The 22,747-nt window shown below is 44.2% G+C and overlaps 1 protein-coding gene and 1 long non-coding RNA gene across 2 annotated transcripts in view; one reads left to right on the top strand and one right to left on the bottom strand.

The window, feature by feature from the left end:
* Positions 1–22,747, top strand: part of MFAP5 (microfibril associated protein 5) — a 263,735-nt gene that overhangs the window by 120,991 nt on the left and 119,997 nt on the right. The window lies entirely within an intron of this gene.
* LOC125686573 (uncharacterized) lies at positions 1,172–15,595 on the bottom strand. Its single transcript, XR_007373836.1, has 3 exons — positions 15,393–15,595; positions 6,329–6,440; positions 1,172–3,695 (listed from the first exon to the last, which is right to left on the bottom strand). It is a non-coding gene; the product is annotated as an uncharacterized LOC125686573 (long non-coding RNA).

Here is a 22,747-nt window from a genome sequence, read left to right as displayed (position 1 = left end):
ATAACTCTATGATTAGAGCAATACCCCAGAACCAGAGAACCATTTTCATCTTTTCCACTAACAGAACTTTTTTTTCTGCATTCCTCAACATAGTCTTAATGAATCCAGAACTTAGTGTTGAAGGACAAACCCGCTCACCATACTGCTATCATCTTCATAAGGTCTTCAGCTCTTCTTTAGGTCTCATAACTCCCTGTTTTAGTCCCGATAATAAACTTATTCTCCATCTAACATAATAAGTTCAATCATGGATGTGGTAAAAAATGGGAGAAGCCAAGATCACCTGCTTTCTGTATCCTTGCCAGGTAAGGTAGGGGTCATGTTACCTCATGCTTTGTGGCCCAATGCATCTTCTTCTTTGCAGGGGAATGTACCCCACTGCCTAACCTGGAATTTGCTGTCACTAAATTGTTAGGGCCTCCACCATTCCAGTTGTCTCCAGTGGTAAAAGGACTTCCTAGGAAACTCTTCTAAGATAACACATGCTGCATTTGATGTGGTGTCTGAAAGCAATGACAGAAATTTGCCTCCAGTGTATGACAGCCACTGACTGGGTTTTTTCCAGGAGCAAGTTTTTTAGGTATAATTGCCTTAACACTCTCTATATCTATATATCACTGTCTATTTAGGCACCTAAGACCGTACAGAAATCTGACTGCAACATAACAAGCACTGCACTACTCGTTTCTATTAGAATAGGCAGCTGAACAAAGAAGAGTGAACTGCAACACTGAAGTGGGCCTGAGAACTTCTTCCTCAAGGGAGGAAGGTGTGTGAACAGGCGGTGGTGGAATACAGCCGCTTAGTCCTACTGTTCAATTTCACCCAGAGTTCTGTCACTACAGCTCCCACATCATTCCTTTTCTCCAGCTTCAACTCTCACCTGTCTTTCTAGGTCTTGTATTGTACCACAGACAGCAAGTGAGACAATAATGGAAAGGATTAAGAAAGATTGACAGTAAAGAATATGGGAAAGAAAATATGTATCTTTCAGAAAATGAGAGAAGGCTAGGAAAGATATAGCAAGAGAAAAACAATATGCAAGTTAAGACTATATGTGAGAGAAATATATCTGTGAAGGAAAGAACAAGAATCACACAAACGAAGGAGAAAGAGAAACAAAGATGCACAGCTGATATAGAAATATTTATTTTTCTAGAAGGCTACATTCTTTTGACTTTCAGAAAGCAACTAAGTAAAAGTTGCATAACAGTGTAAGGGAAGGATGCTCTTGCTGTGGTTTTGAACAAAATTAAGTAATTAGTGCAGCACAGAGAAATAGGGACAGAACACGGGCAGGACTCACTATTCACAGGAGGGCTTTCTCTTCAGTTGTTAAACTGTTACTTTAGTGACTCACTAACTTGGAGGTTTTCAAAGCTCCTCTTGGTCAAGAAATATCTCCCAGTCATACCTAGCATTAGGTGCAGTTTCTGCAGCTCTTTGTAAAGTCATAAAGAATGAAGGCACCACAACCATTCATATAACCTATGTCAAATGTTCAGCTTTCCCTGGGAATTTGGGACCCCAAGCCTAATCACCCTTAAGAGGTCCGAAGATAACATCAGATAACACATTCTTCAGCCTTTCAGAAGAATCACTGGATCAGAGAAGGTAGGACAATATGCTATTTACATGAGATCCTAAATCCTGAATTGACCTAAAAGTGCAGTGAAGCTCAGAATTACATAAGCAACAGATTGATCTGCAACTGATTCCTAGTCAAGTATTAATGCAAGATTTCTGGGAACACATTAAACTGTGGGGTGAAATGTAGTAGTAAAATACATGTGTGACCACTATTGCAGTGTTCATACAGCAGATTCAAGCCTCTCTGATTCCCATCATATTTTGTGCAAGTGTAGATATAAGAACAAGAATTACTTTGCCATGGCAGCTACTCCCCTAATTGTTCCAGAGTTTACCCCACAGAGCTCAGAATAATGCAGAAACTAACAAATTAAACAACTGCTGACATGTCTTTCAGAGCGTGGAACCAGCCAGGCATGATTATAATACAACTAATTAGCTCTCTGAAAGGGTCCAGTTCAAAACACGATGACACTGTAGAAAACACTGCATATAAGCAGTAAGAGTTAGCCATTTCTTGAAGATTAATCTCAAGACCTACACAGATAAGAAAAAAGAATTATTATTAATTCTGCTTTACTGATATGGTAACCAGGTGAGGAGCGATTACATGGTTTAGCCCAAGAGAAAATCTACAATACAGTTAAGCCAGGCAGAAAAATAGGGAGACCTAAAGTGGTGCTTCACTAGCTAGTCACTTCATGATCTGTCCCTGGATTAAAACCATGACACAAACAGCTGTTATCTTTGTTAAACAGAGCTGCTAGAAATGTTGTATTTTCAATGTGTTTCACATTCACCCTAGATTCCATGCTCCTTTACTTGATGCCTCTGGCATAAAAGAATAATGTGCTGGGAAGCAGAAAAGTACAGTTATGGATCATAAACCCTTACTTGCCTGCTGGAAATGTACAAAGCTGATACTATCTATGATTCTGTGATTTTTATCAGTAGAATACATGTCAATTTCTGTCCACCTAGCCTAGAGTACTTGTAAGGCTATTTCTTGTGTTCCATTGCAAGTTTCCACAATGAAGTAGCTTACCCTTGCTTAGCTGTTTTTACATCCGTATATTTTGATATCCATTATACAGGGAGGCACAATCAAAATAGGAGCAAGTACGTACTTACACAGGAGTTAGCGCCATGTTAAGCAGTGGGAGGAGGGCATATAGGGTAAATGTAGATTTTATCAGTGGGGGAGGATCTTACAGTTGCCATGACCTCAATCTGGCCCCTCTCCAGCTGGAAATATGCTGCAACACCTGACAGTAATCAATGGCATTCATGTACAGTGATCCCCTCACAATAAATTTTCCAATAAATTTAACTTGATTTCGAAGAGAATGGGAGAATGTATGTCACCAGTCCCATGATACCAAAGTCCTCTTAGGCTTTGGGTTTCAGCAGATCTGCCTGGATCTTCATCTTCCAATACCATAATCTCACATGCCTTCACTGAGAAAAACAAGAAGGTAGAAGGCAGTATAGTACAGTAGAGTTAGCTGTGCTATCTGCAGGACTTTGAAACCCTCTGCTTCCATTAGACCTTCTCCCACTCTGAAAAAGAGAGAAACTAATCTCCTCATTCCTGCCTACAAGAGAGCTGCCCAGACACAAGCACTCACCAAACACAGATGCTTTTCCCTGGCCAGGTGAATTGGAATATGGCTGATACTGGAGAGAGCAAACCAGATTTCCAGCACTGCTGGGTCCAGTCTGAGACCAGACCTTCAGGACCTCTTCTTCTCTTTTGTTTCTTCCTCACTTTCTTTCCTCTCACCTATGCTTTCTCCTTCTCCCACTCTGATCTCTCTAAGAGCCTGAAGCTGATGTGATGCCATGAGGATGTCAAGTTACACCAACAGAGGCAGCATGGAGCACAGTCTTGAGAGCAAACATCCAGGGCAGATGCAGATTCTGCAAGCCTTGCAAGGTTCACTAGTTTGCTGTTTCCCGGCTGCCACTTCCATACTTCCACAAAGGTTTTAGACCATGGGTGTCCAACCTTTTGGCTTGCCTGGGCCACACTGGGTGAAGAGAAATTGTACCACATATACATAGGTTGCTCCAAAAGTAACGTCTCCTATTTCTTTCCATGGAAACTACAACAGATACAATGAGCACAGTCACTCTGCTTGATAGAGCAAATTCTCAGCAACAAAACAATGTTTTTCAGCATACTTATCACCATCAGCATTTTCACCAGAGACAAACAAGAGCCTACATGTAATGTTTGCAAAACTTGCACCAGTGAAGGCGACTCACTGTCCCTGTCACCATTGCTGAAACACACCACTGCACTCATATCCACTGTTCGGTCTCAATCAGCCTTGATGATTGTCAGTGGGTGCCTTTTTTTCCACACAGAGGAATTCATTAACACACTTTTGCTTCATATACACTTCCACATCAAACGCTGTTCTGTCAGACTTCCCCTCTCCTGCCATCTGTTGTACACCAACAAAATGTAACACAACATTGGTGGGAAGGTTCAGCCTCTACTGCCATACCACCAACATTCACCTATGATGTCATGGGCCAAAATAATAAAATAGGAGGCATTACTTTCAGAGCAGCCCTTGTAAATTATATACTATAGAGAGAGAAACAAAAACATGAAGCTTGGGGGGTACTTGACCTTGTTTTTGTTAAACTAATGCATTTGTCTGGCTTGATGACACTGATTGTAATTCTTTGTGAGTTATCAGTGTGCTCATCAGAGATTTTAATTAAGTTTTACTCTTCCTGTTCTTCATCCTTGATAGCAGTTGCTCACCAATGTGCATACTGCCAAAAGTGATGACATGAATAAGGCATAACTGTGAAGTGAAGGACCTTTCTTTGTTAAGAGAAGTCATATAAAAGTCTAATGAAGCAACATGATCAGATTTTTTGGTTGAATATTTGATTGCAACTCCATACATTCCACCTGAAAGTTTGCAGGTGATGTATTTATGTTGACTGAAAATGGAGTCACAAACATAAATAGATGAAATTTTTTTGCAATCTTGAAGACTATTCTAAAATTCCTGTATTAAAACGGAAACCTGTGTACTTTTTCCTGTTAACAGGAAAACAGGGCTGTGTTTAGCCAGTGTATCAAAATGCAGAACATTATTTGCAGGAACTTGAGCCAGCCCTGAACTGTGCTCTCCCCCTGCCAATCACATACCGATGTTTGATTGTTGAGGAGTGACGGGTGTGGACCTGGCCACGAAACAGGGAGGAGCTGCCCTTATGAGCCATGCAGGGCCACGGGTTACACATGTGTGGTAGAAGGTCCAGTAGAGGCTCTGTGAGGGCAAGCTGGCTCCTGAAGGGTGAGTATGCTGTAGAGTGGGTTGCATTCACTGGTGCCTTTGGATTTGCGGCAAGGCAGAGTGAAATCTCCTCCACCTCTCCGGCTGTCCTATTTCTAGGAAGACCTGGAAGTACCACAGGTCACTTCTTCCCCTTTAAAGTTTGCCAGCTGTCTTACATTCATAGCTGAAGCAATCAGGTATCTTCACTTACTTCACTTGGGTCAGGGACTCTGCTTTTAGGTATACAGCAGTTATGAACACTTCATAGTTACCCTGGCTTTCGAATTTTGTAAAAGGCTGACAATTTTCTTTCTTTCAGACAAACAGTGTTGTTGATATCTGCCACAGTGCTAAAGCATACTAAGTTCTCCTAAGAATGCTTCCTCAAACTTCATCATGGGCCAGATGATGACAGATGGTGTTTGTGAAATTTTATAATATGTATTTATTGGAGTGTAGTTCCAAAATGGGCCATATTTGAGAGATGGAAATAAATTCCTCTTGTGGAGAGTCATGTTGCTTTAGATCTGTTACAGAAATCTACTCTTAGCCTGTTTCACAATAAATAGCTACTTTGACGGTAACACGATCTGCCTCTGATATGTTTCAAAATCCCATGTGTTTTTACAGGCTAAAAATGGTTTGGGGAGCTGAAAATTTATTAGCGAATAAGATCATTTTTATTTTCTATAAAAAAATAGATTTGGGAATACCACATAGCAAAGTAATTATCCCACTGAAACAGATACCAGTTTACTTTTCCTCATAAATAACTATGTTTAGATTCAACGACAACATGAGCAATAGTCGTCAGTAGGACCTTAGAACAAAGGAACCTTCTTGGCATGTTAATATCTCTCCCAACAAAGTCAGCCTTGATTTGTCATTGCTAAGTGTTTTACTCAGAATATCACATTAACAACTGTAAATAGAAATTACCACAAAAGTAGCAATTTATGTTCCCAAGAGAGAGGTCGGAGTGCCCTTGCCATATGACCATTGGGTCACAGAATCACAGAATCACAGAATCACAGAATCACCCGGGTTGGAAGGGACCCCAAGGATCATGTAGTTCCAACCCCCCTGCCTAGCAGGGCCACCAAACATACACATTCAGATCAGGTTGCCCAGGACCCCGTCCAACCTGGCCTTAAACACGTCCAAGGACGGGGCATCCACAACCTCCCTGGGCAGCCCGTTCCAGGGCCTAACCACTCTCCTAGTAAAGAACTTCCCCCTAACATCCAACCTAAATCTTCCCTCCTTCAACTTAAAACCATTTCCCCTAGTCCTGCTGTTGTCAGCCCTTTTGAAGGGCCTCCTACACCTCCTGGGTGTAGGTTCCCTTCAGGTATTGATCATTGATTTATGATCATTTATGACATTGATTTATTGATCATTGATTTATTGATTATGGGTCAGTCATGCCATACCTGGAAACAGACTTCAGGTTTTCTATTTTTGTGGTCCTGCTATCCTCCATTCCCCACCTCCACAACTGGAATTCCTTCTTCTCTCCTCCTCTACCTTAGCATCCTCTGCAACCTAAATTGAAAGAAAAGTAAAATGATGGAAATGTGCAATTGGAACCACCAGCATCCCCTTCTCCCCTCACGATCATGCATGGCCCCATGCCCTGTAACAGGTCACATCTTCAAGCATGTGCAACAGTCTCTACCCAGCACTGCCTAGCTCCTGCAGTTGTCCCTTTGTGAATTACACATCTTCCTTGCATTTGCAGGTTTCCTTCCACATCATCTTTTCTCCATCCTCATTTTCCTTTCCAGCATCATTTTTGTTCAACAACTCCCTCCTTCTCTGTTTCCCTGGTTTAATCTATACTGAGATTAAGGTGTGATATTAGCTACACAGGATAACCCAATCGTTTTACCAGTCTAAAATGGGCACTGTAGGCTAATTTTAAGTCATGTTAAATGGATCAAGTTCAACTGTAAGAGACACCTTAAATCCTAACGTAGGCAAGAAAATTAAGTTTCTTTGCATTTCTCTTAGTTTCTATCAATTTCTGACTCATTCTTTCCAAGAGTCTCTCCTCAGTTTTGTCCTGGTCTTTGTCATTTGGAATCCATGTTTTTTTTCTCTTTCTGCCCCAAAGAGGCTCTTTTGCAAAACTTTTCCATCACCCTAAAGAGTACACAAGTCCTATTTTTTTTCCTCTTCAGAATCTGCTACCACAACGTGATTTTTAGCCACTCTCAGGCAAATCATATGGCTTCTTTTATTTTGACATTTTCCTTTTGCATGTATTTAAGTTACTATTTGATCACTTCTCATTCTAAATTTATCATTCCTTCCCAAAAGACTTTAAAAGAAAAAATAAGGAAAAAAAAAAAAAAAAGAATCAACAAAAGACTTGCTTTGCAACTTAGATATGGGATAAGGTGAGGCCAGGTTCTGGGAAGAGTGCTGCTAATCATACAGGAAACAAAAGAGAGAGATTAGAAAATAAAATTGGAGTAAAAACATGAAGGTAAAAGTTCACAGATAGGACTGAGGCCTGATTCCACCTCCTCAATGTCTTCAAAACAAGTGCAGGTGGCAGCATGAAGCAGCAGGCACTAAGCAGAGCAGCCCACCCCAGCACTCCATTCTACCAGCTGTTGCCCACAGGGACCTGGTGAGGGCAAAGCAGGGGTTGCAGATCATGCTCATCCCACTCCCTCTGCACTGGGATGGCAAGTCTTCAATGGCCACTGAAGTTTTGCTGTCTGCTGAAACACAGCTTGCATAAGGCTAGGGATGGCTGAATTACAAGGGGAATAAATCACGTTGCCTTTTGGTTTGTGTTACTAGTCACATTTTGATGTCAACTCACCAAATCTACTAAACGTACAGCTCTTCTATGTCTTAAAATGCATATTAATGTAACACAACATGCTCATCTCCTTATGGCACTTTGCACTTTCCTGCAGTGGCCTGGATTTTCTCTTTCACTGATGTTTAAAAGGGGCAGAAGCTAAAACAAAATGATGAATGGAAGCCCTTGAGGACTTCATTTACAGAACACTACCTACGCATATGTTCATGTCTTGTGGCTAATGTTAAATAGTGTGAATAGTGTTATTTGGTTTGCTTCATCCCTTTGTGCTTAAAGAAGTACTGATGCATGATCTTGGTTTAACACGCGTGAATTGCTGCTTGGCCTGCTCCCCTGCTGTGCATATCTCTGTGAAATTTCTTACAGCTTTCTGTTGATGGTGCAATACAAAAGGCACTATTATATGGCTACATCAAAGCCTCTGCTGATTTTTTGTTTGTTTGTTTTCCCAGGGGATCTACAGTGTATGACATAAGTCAATTGCAGACGTATCAGAGTTTCCTTTCTGTGATTTTACAAGAATTAGAACCAAGTGCCACCTTTCCTAAGGTTTCTATGTCTAGATCTTTTTCTCAACTTCAAATTTAGTTTACCCTGCTTTTTAGCTACATATTCTCAACAGCTCTTCAGGCATAATCTCATTAAGCATTTCAGTCCACATGCATTCCTCAGACCTCCAGCCTGTGGCAGAAGCAGTCAGAACTGTCCCGCTGTTCCCCCTTTGGAATCAGAGGCTCTCCTGCAACCCTGGGAACTCCCAACCGCTGCCCTCCTCGAAAACAGCTTCAGCTCCGCTGCTGCCTGCTGAGAGCCCGACTGACTGCAGCCACCTACAGCATCGGCTGGAAGAAAAAGGCAATCCTGCACGTGGAAAGTTCTGCCTGGGGACAAAGCACTCCACAGCATGAGGAAGGGGAGGGGAAGGATAGTGAGAAAAGCCCAAGGAAGAGGCAGGGGCCTGTAAGCGCAGTGGGCGCACTCCAAGCACCCCGCTTGCCTTTCTCAGCCTTCTCAAGAACTGCGGCACCCTAGCATTCCTGGAAGTGCTGCCAGGACTTGGGGCGGGTCATCCTTGGCTCTGGATCATCTCCAGTTGCCAGGTCGGGAGCCCCTCTTCCACGAGCTCGCTTCTGTCAGTCCCAAACAGGAGAGGACCATTCTGGAGGAATGCTGTTTGCAGCTGTCTGCTTCTGAACAGAGCCCCAGAACAGATTGTGAAGATGATGTACCCTGATAGTGATTTATGACGTAAAAATCCAAGGGTTTTTTGCCTCAGGAAATCAGTGGCTCTGCTGCTCATCTCGGTGGGATTGCTAAGCAATGCCTTCAGACTGGGACAAGGAGTTTGCACTTCTGAGAGGAAATGACCTGCTGCTGGACCGGAAGGGCATGACAGGCAGGACCACTGCTGCTCAGCACCAGAGGCTGCAGATGGCATGGATGGTTTATCCCAGTGTCTGACTCACAGCTGGTTGCTTGCCAGGGACAAGTGAATGGCATGGCAGGAAGAGCAAATGGGTTCCCATGGCAACAGCCATCTGAGGTTAAAATGCTGACTGAGGCTGCCAGAGAAGATGAAGTTTGATGAGAGGCTAAACCTCCCAGCAGTGATGGAGTGACTCAGACCCTCGCCTCTGGGTTCCTGAGAAGCTCTGCAAAGGCCCTAGCTATACAGAATTACCCAGGGGCTCTCCCAAAGCCTGATAATCAGTCCATCTTGAACGCCTGTCCTGAATCCACTCCAGCTATTTCTGTTTCTGGGTCACCAAGAATACATCTGCATAGCCAGCAGATGTGCAGTTGACTGCAGTGTGGGTACCGTAACCACACTAGTCTTAATCACCAGCAGGGCAGCACCACATAGGCTGCAGAGCACACTGTACTGCAGATTTTCAGAGAAGGTTCTGCTTGCCAATTACTTCTTCACTGTCCTCACTTAAAAAGCCAACTGAGTAAAAAGCTGTGTCTACCATGCCCAGCGACAACAAAATAATGTTTTTTATCTTTCTTCCTCCCTACCCCCCACGTGTTTTTTTTTTTTTAAAAGGAGTGCAGGCTTTGCAGTCCTCCTGTATATCTATCCAGGAAAACAGTTGGATTTCAATGTGTCCCTGCCATGTTAAAATAGATTTCTGTTGCCATCTGGTGGATAACTGAAGAGAACCTGGAAAACTAGAATAAATACCTAGATTCACTCCTTCACTAGCCCTGCTATTATTTGAAAGGTGTTTCTTCATCTGTATTTATTCCACAGTCCCTAATTCTTGCCATCATCACAATTTTGTCACAGCTGAGAGGAGTATGTTAGTGTTGTTGGTGTGGAATATGTGTTGTTGTTGCTTGAGCATCAACAGGGCTGAGTACAGAAGGATGATCACTTCCCTGCTCCTACTGGCAAAACACTATTTCTGATAGAAGCCAGGATGCCACTGGCCATCTTGGCCACCTGGGCACACTGCAAGCCGAGTGTCAATCAATACCACCAGATCTGTTTCCTCTACACAGTCTTCCAGCCACTCTGCCCCAAGCCTGTAGCATTGCCTGGGGCTGTTGTGGCCAAAATGCAGGACCTAGTACTTGGTCTTGTTGAACTTCATCCCACTGGACTCAGCCCAGCGATCCAGTCTGTCCAGCAGACAGGCATTTTAATGGCATTTGACTGTAGTCTTCCTTCAGTATTTGCTCCCAGCTATATTAAGCTCCTTGCTCAAGCCCTCTGCGCTTCTCTTCCATGCCAGCCTTTCTCCAGACTTGCTCCAGTCTAGACAGTTCTACCTGTTTCAACACCCAGCCTTAAAACCATCTTGCCTGAACTGTAACAAGCTGACTTACCACTCAGGCACAGGTGACCTAGTGTATATCTTACTTGAGTGTTCCTGGAGGCAGAATGACACATGGCATCTTGTCACTCCCAATAATTCAGCCCAGGAAATCTCAGGAGAAGCAAGCCACATTCCAGCTCCATTTGGATGCTGGTGCTCCAGCATCAGCTTCTGCCCCATGTGAAACGGTCTTTGAAAGTGCAATGATCATCTCACAGCTGAACCCTTCCTTGCCATAGAAATATAATCAAGACTACTTATTCAAAGAGGAACCTTACGAGGTTCAACAAATGCAAGTGTAAAACCCTGAGCCTGGGAAAAAATAGCCACATGCATCAGTAAAGATTATGGGCCAACCCACTGGAAAGAAGTCCTGCAGAGAAGGGCATAGATGTCCTAGTGGACAACAGGTTAGCCATGAGCCAGCAGGGTGCCTTTGTGGCCAAGAAGCCCAGTTGTATCCCAGGATGCATTAAAACGAGCGTGGCCAGCAGGTCGACGGAGGTGATCCTCCCCTTCTACTCTGCTATGGTAAAACCACATCTGGAATACTGCACCCAGTTCTGCGCTCTCCAGTTCAAAAAAGGCAGGGATCTCCTAGAAAGAGTCCAGCAGAGAGTGCTACAAAGATGATAAATGGCCTAGAGCCATTTCCTCTCATATGAGGAAAGGTAGAGATACCTGAGTCTGTTCATCCTAGAGAAGACTAAGAGGAGATCTGATCAATATTTATAAAGTGCAGGAGATAATTGAATGAGGCCAGACTCTCTTCAGTGGTTTCCAGGAATAGGACAAGAAATGTGGCCAAGAACTTCAACATAGGAAGTTCCATGCAAATATGTGGAAGAACAGTGAAAGTGACAGAGTACCAGAATACCCAGTGAGGTTATAGAGTCTCCTTTGGAAATGAAAAGATACATTTGGTTGCCTACCTATGCAACCTATCAGAGAGAACCCTCTTTAGCAGGGGCATTGGACTTGGTGATCTCTACAACTCCCTTCCAACTCCTGCAATTCTGTGATTATTAAAGATAAAGTACAGGAGGAGTAAAATTTTATCAAAAATCTCTTTTGATCAGCCCCTTGAAAACTCACTGAGAATGAAAACACTACCATCAAATCAGACTGATGCGTTAATTTCACAAAAACAAGGTCAATCATCCCACTAGTTTTATGTTTCTCTTGCTAATTTTTTAATGTTTTAATAAAAAAGTTTTGTCCCTTTCCTAAATGTCATTCAAGACTATTATTATGACTGATATTATATGTATACGGAGCACTTGTAAGGCTTTTAATCTTTTACTATTAACTCTGGTGCCTTGTTCTCAGGATGCAACAGCATGAACTGCTCATTAGTCTGAGCTATTGCGATCAGCTTTATATCCTGCCTGCATTTTCACACCATCTGCTTTTGAAGTGGTAGACAGACTGTTAATCAGACTTTGTGCACTTCAGTGTCTCTATAGTGCAAAGGCTCTCTGAAAAGGGACTTATGGTAGTTCTCCATTCAGTGTTTCACAGCACATTCTGTCCACACAGGTAGAGAGAGTTTTCATGGCTACCAGTCCTGAGATGTGAAAACATAACTTTTCTTCCTTGGCACCACTACCTAGCGTAGAGACTTTAATACGCAAAATAGGATTTTCCTTTAAGCTACTAATTGATCTTTTAAGTTATTCAATGAAAATAACTGAAACTTAAGAACATAATTCTGTCGATTCAAAACAGGAAGTAGCAGTATCTCTCAACTATTTTGACTCCGTAGAGCTAACTAGCAAGAAAAAGGGTAAAAATTAATTCAGTCAAGTTGAAAGACAGACAGAACACACCTAGGCAATTTAACTGCTGAGTAAGAAAGTTATCTTTTTATATACAACTTTTCAGACAAGAATCTTTCTAATTCTTGCTCATGCTAAAAAGCATTTCCACATATAAAAATGATTCAGAAGTAAGCATTCCCATAAATACAATGAGGCTATAGTAACATAACATCTGTAACAGTAGCTCAGCAGGCTTTAGGGCCCAAACATCTATTTATTATCAGTTTGTCTAACTATTGAAATGTTTCACTTGTGAGTACTCCATAATTCTTAATTAAGTAGCACTAAGTAAACCTTTGGATTCAAGAAATTATAATTATCATGGAAACATTTTCTTATGGAAAACTTTTTAGATGTTTCACACTGAATGAAAAAGAGTATTAACTGAAAATGTATTTGAAACATATTCAGTTCATTCACTGACATCCCTGCAATTTTGCTCTTCCTAAGAAAGTTCCTCCATCTCCAGCAGCCTGCTGTTCTTTTAGTCTTAAGAGCACCTAAGTTGCAGAGGAATCTGTATTTAAGTGTTACTAATTTACAAGAAAGTACTTGCTGACTGCAAGCTCTGACTTCACCCTCCAAGCTTTTCAGCTTGAGCTGAAGCTCCAGAACAAGATTCCTTAGCGTAACTTTCCCCCACTAATTTGTCCAGAAGGCCCATTCAGGACACATCTAAGCCACAGAAAGCCCAATAAAGCTGACGGGAGACAAAGCATAGAATCATGGAATGGCTTGGGTTGGAAGGACCTCAAGGACCTCAAGGACCATCAAGCTCCATCTCCCCTGCCACAGGCAGGGACACCAACCTCCACGTTTAATACTAGACCAGGCTGCCCAGGGCCCCATCCAACCTGGCCTTGAACACCTCCAGTGACAGAGCATTCACAACCTCCCTGGGAAGCCTGTTCCAGCGCCTCACCACTCTCACAGTAAAGAACTTTCCCCTCATATCCAACCTACATCTTCCTTCAACTTAAAACCATTTCCCCTTGTCCTTCTGTTATCTACCCTTTCAAAAAGTTGCCTCCCCTCCTGTTTATAGGCCCCCTTTAGGCACTGGAAGGCTGCAATGAGGTCACCCTGCAGCCTTCTTTTCTCCAGATGAACAAGCCCAGTGCCCTCAGCCGGTCCCAGTTAAAGCAATCTCCCCTGTATGTGGGAGATCAGGATTCTGACTTCTCTTTGTTTTGCTTTTTGTCAGGTACTACATTCTGAACATGCAATTATTTCCCAGTATTTGTCTTTTTGTATCTTGATGGTACCTCCCATATACTGAATGAATGTCCTAACACATTTATTTTTATACCCATGAATATTTAACAATAAAGGGAGTCTCAACAATAACCAACTTAAAAAAGCAACTACCCCCGAACACCCACAGGTGGAAAATAACAGCATTGACCTAAGAGAAATATGCAACCACATCTTTCTTTAAAAAAGGGCAGACAACAATCTCCTGCCTATGATCCTTGGGAATGAGCCCTCTCCTGCTCTAGTACCTACTTTCAGCCACTATATCTGTCTGAAAGATTGAGGAAAAAGCAGGCAAGCCAGATTTAAACCTTTGCTGTACAGATACAAGAAGAATAAAACACTCTAGCAAAGATCTAAAAGTAGAGAACTCTACTATAGAGTTCATGATAATACAAGACCAAGTTCAGGACGCTTAGTATCCTTGTAGAGAGAAAGGTCACAGTACAACCTTAGCTTAAAAAGCACAAAAGAACAAGAATGAAAAGAGGTCTTACAAATGCACTTAATTAGGAAGAAAGTTTCAGCTGGAACGTGTATCTTATCAGATGTCAAAGAATCAAACAAGACCAAAACTGGTAAGAAACCAGCCTTTGTTAGTTCAGTAGTCCACTGAACAACCTGCTTCAAAGCACATTAAAGTGCAGTTGTAGACTGAAATGATTATTGTCATGATTTGCGATGGCACAGAGCCTTTACAGCTGGACTCAAAGAAAAGAAAGGACAAACCATCAGAGAACTCAAGGCTGGGGCTTTCCTCCTTTTCAAAAGGACTTTCTGTATCAAAAGCACAGTCACTAGCTGAGACTTCTGACAGTTTCAGGGAAGTGTTCACATGGTTATAGATACCCTTTGAAAGCAACAGGTCCATGCCTTTGTGTGTGGCAAGAGACAGGTAGGCTTCTTTCCATCTGGAAAGCTCAATTTCCTTTTCCCAGTACTAAAACTAAACTTCAGAGTAGGACCAATTCCTTTTTTTAATATAAACCTGCAAGATTATACTGGCACACTATGTACACTAAAGTATACAAAGCGGAGCCCCATTCTAAAAGCCCAAGGGGAACTTCCCTGTGAAAAGATTACATTTCACTCAATGAACTAATTTATGTCTGCTGAGCAAGTTAAGCTACATATAATGGCTTTAGTTCCACCCTGGTACCTATACAACCAAAATAGGAAGACAGATACCATCTCTCCTTGTGTCATCACAACTCCTGTGCTGCATACTATGTTCAAATTAATTATAGAGCATGAGTTTGAGGGCCTGGCAACTCCGAAAGCGCTATTCTACTCCAGCGCAGGCACTGCTACTACAGACATGGAGCTCCTCCTCTGCCATTTTGCCACCACTGTTTTCTACAAAGAGGAGAAGGAGGAAGAGGAGAAAGGAGAAAAGGCGACTTTCTCCCCCACAGCCTCTACGCTGAGCGCAGCCCCAGACGGCGCACGATTCCACGGCAGCCCCGCTGTTGGGCCCGACTACTACGGTGCGATAGCAGGGCCGCAGCTCCCAGTGGAACTCTGCGCGCGGACATAGCACAGCACTACGCCACACCTCCCCGCCTACTCCCGACTGTCCGCTCAGCTCCACCCGACGACGACAGATCTCCCCTCCCCTCCAGTCCCCTCCGCCCCGCCCAGTCAGCCGCCGTCCTTGCCGTGACATGCGCAGGGAGGCGGAGGCAGCGCGGCCGCCCTCTCCACGCATGCACCACTCATTTTCCGAAGGACGACCGAACCCGCCTCAGGTCGCAGAGCTAACCGGAAGCCATGAGACCCAGACGGGAAGTGACCCCTCTGCGCAATAACAAATAGCCCTGCTGCCGGTGGTGCGCCGTCTGGATCTCTGTGGGCGGCAGCGCAGGCCTGTGTGTGTCATCTGACTGATTAGCTGAAGGCAATAAGACCTCCTTTGCCTTCCTGTCAGGCCTTCTCTCGGGCCATGACCAATTGACAAAGCAAATTTTTCGTCCCTTGATGGATGGATGCAGGGGCCAATCAGAGAGAGGGCTTGCGGGCTAGCTTTGCCCCGCCTCCCTCCGGTGAGCTATGGAATGAAGGCACTAGCTGGGGGGGGCGGTAAAGGCGTTGCGCCAGGTGCCCTCAGAAACTGCCTGCCCTCCGCCGCTAGGTCCCGGGCTCAGGGACCTCCCGCGGGCGGTGCGTTCTTGCCCGTGACTGTTGCCCATGGGATGCGACACGGGGCGGGGCCGCACGGCTGTGGCGCGGCGCGCGGTGGTGCCTCTCTCTCTTAAGGTGGCTCCGGTGTGCGATATTCTCGCCATCCCTCCGCGGGAGGCGTCAGGAAAAGTTGCCGATGGGCAGGAGCTCGCCATGGGTAAACGGGCATTCCGGGATGGTCATGGCTTCGTCCAGGCCCAGGTCTAGCTCTGTTACAGCATTCTGCTTGTAGAGCGCTGGGAACGAGGCCTGTGGTGTAGGATGCAAAGTTATATAGCCTGTCGCACATGCTACCACGAAGAGAGAATAGATCTGCTTTGTGGGGAGTGGTAATGGAGCTGGGTGCAGAAGGAGGTATCTCCTAGTTTTAACCACTAGCAGATGAGAGCCTGTTACACGAGGCTTCTTCCTGCTGAGGCATGGAGTTACTGCATGCAGCAAATAGCAGCTGGGGCCAAAGCAGTTGTGTTAGAAAGATGAAGCCAGTAAATACATCCCCAGGTGCTTGTCCAACTTCACATGGCCCGATCTCCCAGCAGGTCCTGTTGGCATTGGTCAGAAATGCTGGGTTCAAAACCATTTTAGTAATCAAGATCCCAAACTTCTATTTATAAAGTGCTTGATTCTAAACCACTGTCTCTAGGCTCTTAAATATTAAAGACCCATCATTATGTATGGGTACATGTAAAGAAGGTGTACGTCATTTCTGCAAAATGCCATGAAAAAGGTTCAGAGAAGATAGCACTAGCAATAAAAGTACATTTCTATTTATATTTACGTACAAATATATCAGATCTTTTTTTAAGTAAGGTGTGGTTTTGGAAAAGGAAACAACCCTCGGGGATGTTAGAATGCTATTATGCTAGATTGCATATTATGCATTTGCTAGATTGCTGAAGTGTGTGCTTATTACTGGTTGCAAATGGAAGGAGTGGAAATTTAGGCAGGGTGTGAAAGATCATTCCTTTCCAAATATCATTTCACTGTCCTAACTGCCAAAAACCAAACTCCCCTGCCTCAGGCAGGGACACCAACCAGTAGCCCAGGCTGCCCAGAGCCACATCCATCTTGGCCTTGAACGCATCCAGGGATGGGGCATCCATAACCCCCTTGGGCAACCTGTTCCAGTGCGTCACCATTCTCTCTGTGAAAAACTTCCTCCTAATATCTACCTTAAACCTCCCCTATCTTAGTTTAAAACCATTCCCCTCTGTCCTATCACTATCCGCCCTCAGATGCAGTCTTTCCCCCTCCTGTTTATATCCCCCTTCAAATATTGAAGACCACAATGAGGTCTCCCTGGAGCCTTCTCTAAGCTAAACAAGCCCAGTTCCCTCAACCTTTATTTACAGAAGAGGTGCTCCAGCCCTCTGATCATCTTAATGGTCCTCCTCTAGACCTATTCCAAGAGCTTGAACTGGGGGCCCCAGGCCTGGACACAGTACTGCAGATGGGGCCTCACAAGAGCTGAATAGAGAGGGACCTCCCTCTCCCTGCTGGCCCACCCCTTTTTTAATGCAGCCCAGAACACAGTTGGCCTTCCAGGCTGCAAGTGTACACTGCTGGCTGATGTCCAGCTTCTTGTTTACCAGGACCCTGAAATCCTTTTCTTCAGGGCTGCTCTCAAGGAGATCTTCCCCCAATTTGTATAAATACCTGGAATGGCCCTGTCCAAAGTGCAGTACCCTACACTTGGCCTTGTTGAACCTCACTAGATTTTCATGGTCCGACTTCTCCAGCCTGTCCAGATTCCTCTAGACAGCTTTCATTCTGTCCAGCATATTGACTGTACTGCTCAGCATGGTGTCATCTGCAAACTTGCTGAGAGTTCACTTGATGCCATTGTGTATGTCATTGATGAAGATGTTGAAGAGCACTGGTCCCAAGACTGACTGCTGAGGGACACCACTTGTGACTGGCACAGAACCATTAAGATGTGGTGAGGGACCATGTCAGAGCATTTATGAAAGTCCACATAGATGACATTCATCGGCCTTCCCCTGTCCACCAATGCCATCAGTCCATCATAGAAGGCCACCAGATTGGTCAGGCAAGATTTGCCCATGGAGAAGTCATGCTGGCTGTCTCGGATCACCTCTTTGTCTTGTATGTATCTGCCTTAACATAGCTTCTAGGAGGATCTGCTCCATGATCTTCCCAGGCACAGAGGTTAGACTCACTGTCCTATAGTTCCATGAGTCTTCCTTTCTCCCTTTCTTAAAAATGGGAGTAATGTTTCCCTTTTTCCAGTCATGGGGGACTTTATTGGACAGCCATGATTTTCCAAATATGATGGAGAGCAACTCAATATATAGTAAGCATGAGCAATTCAGTCAAGTGGCATTTTTTTTTTTCAATCTGTCCTCCTATATTTTTAGTATGGAGAAGCTTTGGGATGGCTCTTTTGGCTTTGAAAACACTAAATATGATAATGGGGTCATGATCCATTAGTTTCTACCTAGTCTTCTGCAAAGCCTTTGACACTGTCTCCTGCAGCATTCTCCTGGGGAAGCTGGCAGCCCATGGCTTGGACAGACACACTCTTTGCTGGGTAAAGAACTGGCTGGAGGGCCAGACCCAAAGGGTGGTGATGAATGGGGTTAAATCCAGTTGGCAACTGGTGATGAGTTGTGCTCTCCAGCAGTCAGTACTGGGGGAGACAGCCTGTCCTGCTCAATATCTTTATTGATAACCCGGATGAGGACTCTGAGTGCACCCTCAGTAAGTCTCAGTAAGCAGATGACACCAGGATGTGTTGATCTGCCTGAGGGTAGGAAGGCCTTACAGAGCGACCTGGACAGGCAACATCACTGGACTGAAGCCAATGGGATGAAGTTCAACAAGACCAAGTGTCAGGTCCTGCTCTTTGGCCACAACAACTCTAGGCAACACTGCAGGCTTGGGGCAGAGTGGCTGGAAGACTGTGTAGAAGAAATGGAACTGGGGCTGTTGGTCAATCCTGAGCTAAACATGAGTCAGCAGTGTGCCTAGATAGCTAAGAAGGCCAGTGGCATCCTGGCTGATATTAGAAACAGAGTTGCCAGCAGGAACAGGGAAGTGATCATCCCCCTGTGCTCAGCTTTGGTGAACCTGCACCTCAAGTGCTGTGCTCAGTTTTGGACCCTTCTCTATACTGTGGATGTTTGGTCTAGATGAGCTTGGAGGTCTTTTCCTGTCTTGGTGGTTTTATGATTCTATGTGTTTCTGCAATGCATAGCTGCCTCTCAAAGGCCCTTTTTGTATTTGATGTCATTTTTGTATTTATGTTCTTTCAAGTAGTGGAGTAAGATCATTTGGTGCCTATAAAAAGCAGGGAATATTTTAGATGTGAATTTGGTGAAGAAGACAATAAAAACTTAAAGGGAAAATAAATAGGAAACACAAATGGGATGCCTGGAGTGTATCGAGTCCAGCTACGTTTTTCCAATGCCTCTGCAGTTGGCTATAGATTGAACAATATGCAGATACCTCTCATCAGTGCCTCTCAGCAAAATGGTGCTTCTGTCTTGTCTTTTGAGTCATAAGGAGTCTATGCACAATATGGACACAGATCCTAGCTAGAGAAGGACTGTAGGGCTTTGTATGGAAATAGCAGGGTGTAATGAATACCATCTAGCTCTAAGATGTGTCCCAAGGAATGGATACCCAACCTTTTGGTTTTTCTGGGCCACACTGAGTGAAGAAGAATTGTCTTGGACTGCACATATGTAGGTTGTTATCCTATTTATTTCCATGGAAACTGTAAAAGATAAAATGAGCACAGTAACTCTGCTTGTTAGAGCAAATTCACAGCTACAAAACAATATTTTTCAACATACTCACCACCATTAGCTATGCATTTGCACCAGTGATGAACAAGAGCCTGGATGCCATGCTCGTCAAAACTTGCACCAGTAGAGGTGACCCACCGTTGCCACTGCTGAAATGCGCCACCTACTGCCACACTGTGCTCACATCCACTGTTTGGTCTCCATTAACTTTCAGCATCGATGAATGTCAGTGAGTGCTTTAATTTCTGCATAGAGGAGTTCAGTGACACATTTCTGCTTCATATACACTTCAGTGGCAGATGCCATTCTGTCAGACTTCCCCTCTGCTGCCATCTGTTGCACGGCAACAAAATCTAATGGAATATTGTTGGGTGGTTCAGACACTACTGCCATACTGCCAACATCCACCTCTGACATCATGGGCCAACATAATAAAATAGGAGGCATTACTTATGGAGCAGCTCTCATAAAATATATACTATAGTTAATGTGTAGAAGTATTAAAACACTTTCAACGTTTAATATTTTTATTAAGGTGATTTTAGAAAAAGAGAGAAAGCAGCAAAAACATAAAGCTAGTGGAATATTTGACCTTGTTTTTGTGAACCTAAAGCATCAGTCTGGTTCAATGGCAGTGGCTGCAATTCTTCATGAGGTCTCAAAGTGCTCATCAGAAAACTTTTGCAAGGTTTTACTCTTCCTGTTCTTCATCCTTGACAGCAGTTGCTCACAAATGTGCATACTGCCAAAAGCGATGACATGAATAAAGTATGACTGTGAAGCAAGGGATATTTTTCTCTTATAAAATTTTGGTGAAAAGACACAATCATATTTCTGAGTTGAATATCTGATGGCAACTCTATACATTCCATTTGAAAAAATGTATTTATGTTGAATGAAAATAAAGTTGCAAATATACAAAAAAAAAAACTGATTTTTTTTTTTTTTTTTCAATCCTGGAACTTATTTTCAAATTCCTGTATCAAAACAGAAAACATGGCTGCATATTTTTCTCTGTTCTCAGGTCTGTGTTTAGCCAGTGTATCAAAATGCAGAATATTATTTCCCATAATTTGAGTTGGCACTGTACTATGCTCTCTTGGTGCCCTGGTTTCAGCTCAGACAGCATCAACAGCACACTGATGGTTTGTTTGTTGCTGAACAATGGGTGCATGCCTGGGGCGGGGCAGGGCTGCTGCTGTGATTGTGAGGAGCAGTCCTAAGGGCAGGCAGAAAGCAAAAGGTGTAGGAGCTCAGGTGCCAGAGCTGGAGTGAGACTGTGGAGAAAAAACAAACAAACAAACAAACAAAAAAAACCCAAAAACCAACAAAAAAAACCAGAATGGGACAGGGCTGTGCCGTGGCCCGTGGAGGTGAGAGGAAAGACACGGGTATTGGCCATGGTAATGAATGGGAAGACTATAAAGTGATCTGTAATGAGAAGGTAATATGGATAAAGGGACAAGAAATCCTCCTCCTTGATGGAGAGTAGATAACACCATTGGGAAATGAGCTACTGCCTGTTCATGGACTGCTGGCATAAAAGTAAAACAAAGATTTGGTCTGGGAGAAGAGCACAAGCTCCCTGAGAGAATGGGGGTTGTGTGTTAATTCCTGTGAGTGTTAATTCATTCTGAAATGAAGGCATGGGAGTTTGGCATAGATTTTGGCCTGTTGATAGTATGCAAGGAGTCTCTAACAGATACAAGAATAAAGTAAGCCCTGCAAAATCATTAAATCTCACAACAGTCCCTCTACCATCATAGACATTGTTCTCATATTACAGTTCATGAAAGATAAAATTTACTCAGAAAATGCAGTTTTTCCCCTACTCTTGTTTAATGTCTCCATGCCTTATAGCACTGTCAGTGTTCAGAGAAATGCAAATAAGAAACTAGCTATTGAAAGAAGAGATTATAAAATACAGTGAATCTTACATGTTAGGTAGGGAACCTGAGGCTGCTATATGTTTGTACATTTCAGATGTCTGTGTGGTAGTGGTCTGCCTACATAACTGGCCTTAGATTAAGGGGGATCTCCCACAATGGCTGTTCTTTCTCCCACATGCATTTTGGAGTATTTGCTCTATTATATAATTTACTTCACTGGAAAGTCTCCTTTAATTTTCTGAAATAATGGACAGTTGTCTTAGTCTGCATCTCCAAAATGAGCTTTGCAACATACCAACACAAAACTCACTTTAGCCAGGTAGGTGAAAATGAGACAACATTGTACGTAATCCATAGGGATTTATGTATGTTTTTAGCTGATTGTAACATGTTGGAGGGGCAACAACAAGATTTTAAGAGGGTTGTGGATGTAAAATTTGAGGAAATTAATGTGGCAGATTATTGATAAATACATAGTGTGAGGGAAGATTATTAAAAATGAAGAATGGAATGGAATTTTCAGGGGGGTAGGAGCAGACTTGGTGTCTGGGTGTGAGCATGACAGTTATTACACGATTGAGGGGTATAATGACATTTCTGCCAAAAAGATGATGGGGAGCGGCCCATCCAAGGCAGCAGGTCATCTGCCAGAGGTGTGAGGGCTGTGAAGGCAAGTGACTATTTGGAAGCAGCATCAGGTGGGTGGGATGAGCCTGTGTCCTAAAGCTGGAGCAGATGAACACTGTCTGGGTGAGTGACAGTTATGCAGGGGCCTCAACAGCTGTCCCAGTAGGCTGGGAGATGCAACAAGAAGCTTCCTCTGTCAGTGCCCAAAGGGCCTAGGGTCCAACGACCTGCAGGTAGCTCTGGGGCGAAGCAAGGCCCCGGGGGGCAACGGCAACGTTGAGAAGGCCGAGGCTTGGGTTGCCAGCGGGGGTCCCCGTCCTCTGAGTCACCGGGCTCCTCGAGATAAACTACGCACTCAGTGTCTCTCCGCACACTCTCACACAGCCCCAGCCCGGCGCCTCCTTAACCCGGGGAGGCGGGGGTGGCAGCGGCCGAGGGGAGCTCAGGGAGGCGGAGCGGAGGCCGGGGAGGAGTCGGGGCCTGCAGTGGAGCCGCAGCCCGGAGCAGCAGCTGCGGGAGCGGTGGGGCCTGGAGAGACTCAGCGCCATTCGGCTGGGGCCCCCCCAGAGCCCGGGGAGCCCTCTGGAGACGAAGCTGAGGCGCAGCAGAAGGCGGCGGAGGCGACTGTTCTGTTTCGCGAGCCGCTGTGG

Source organism: Lagopus muta, chromosome 1 (assembly GCF_023343835.1).
Source record: "Lagopus muta isolate bLagMut1 chromosome 1, bLagMut1 primary, whole genome shotgun sequence".
Lineage (NCBI taxonomy): Eukaryota > Metazoa > Chordata > Aves > Galliformes > Phasianidae > Lagopus > Lagopus muta.
The sequence above is the reverse complement of the archived record's forward strand: the minus strand, read 5'-3'. Positions and strand labels throughout refer to the sequence as shown.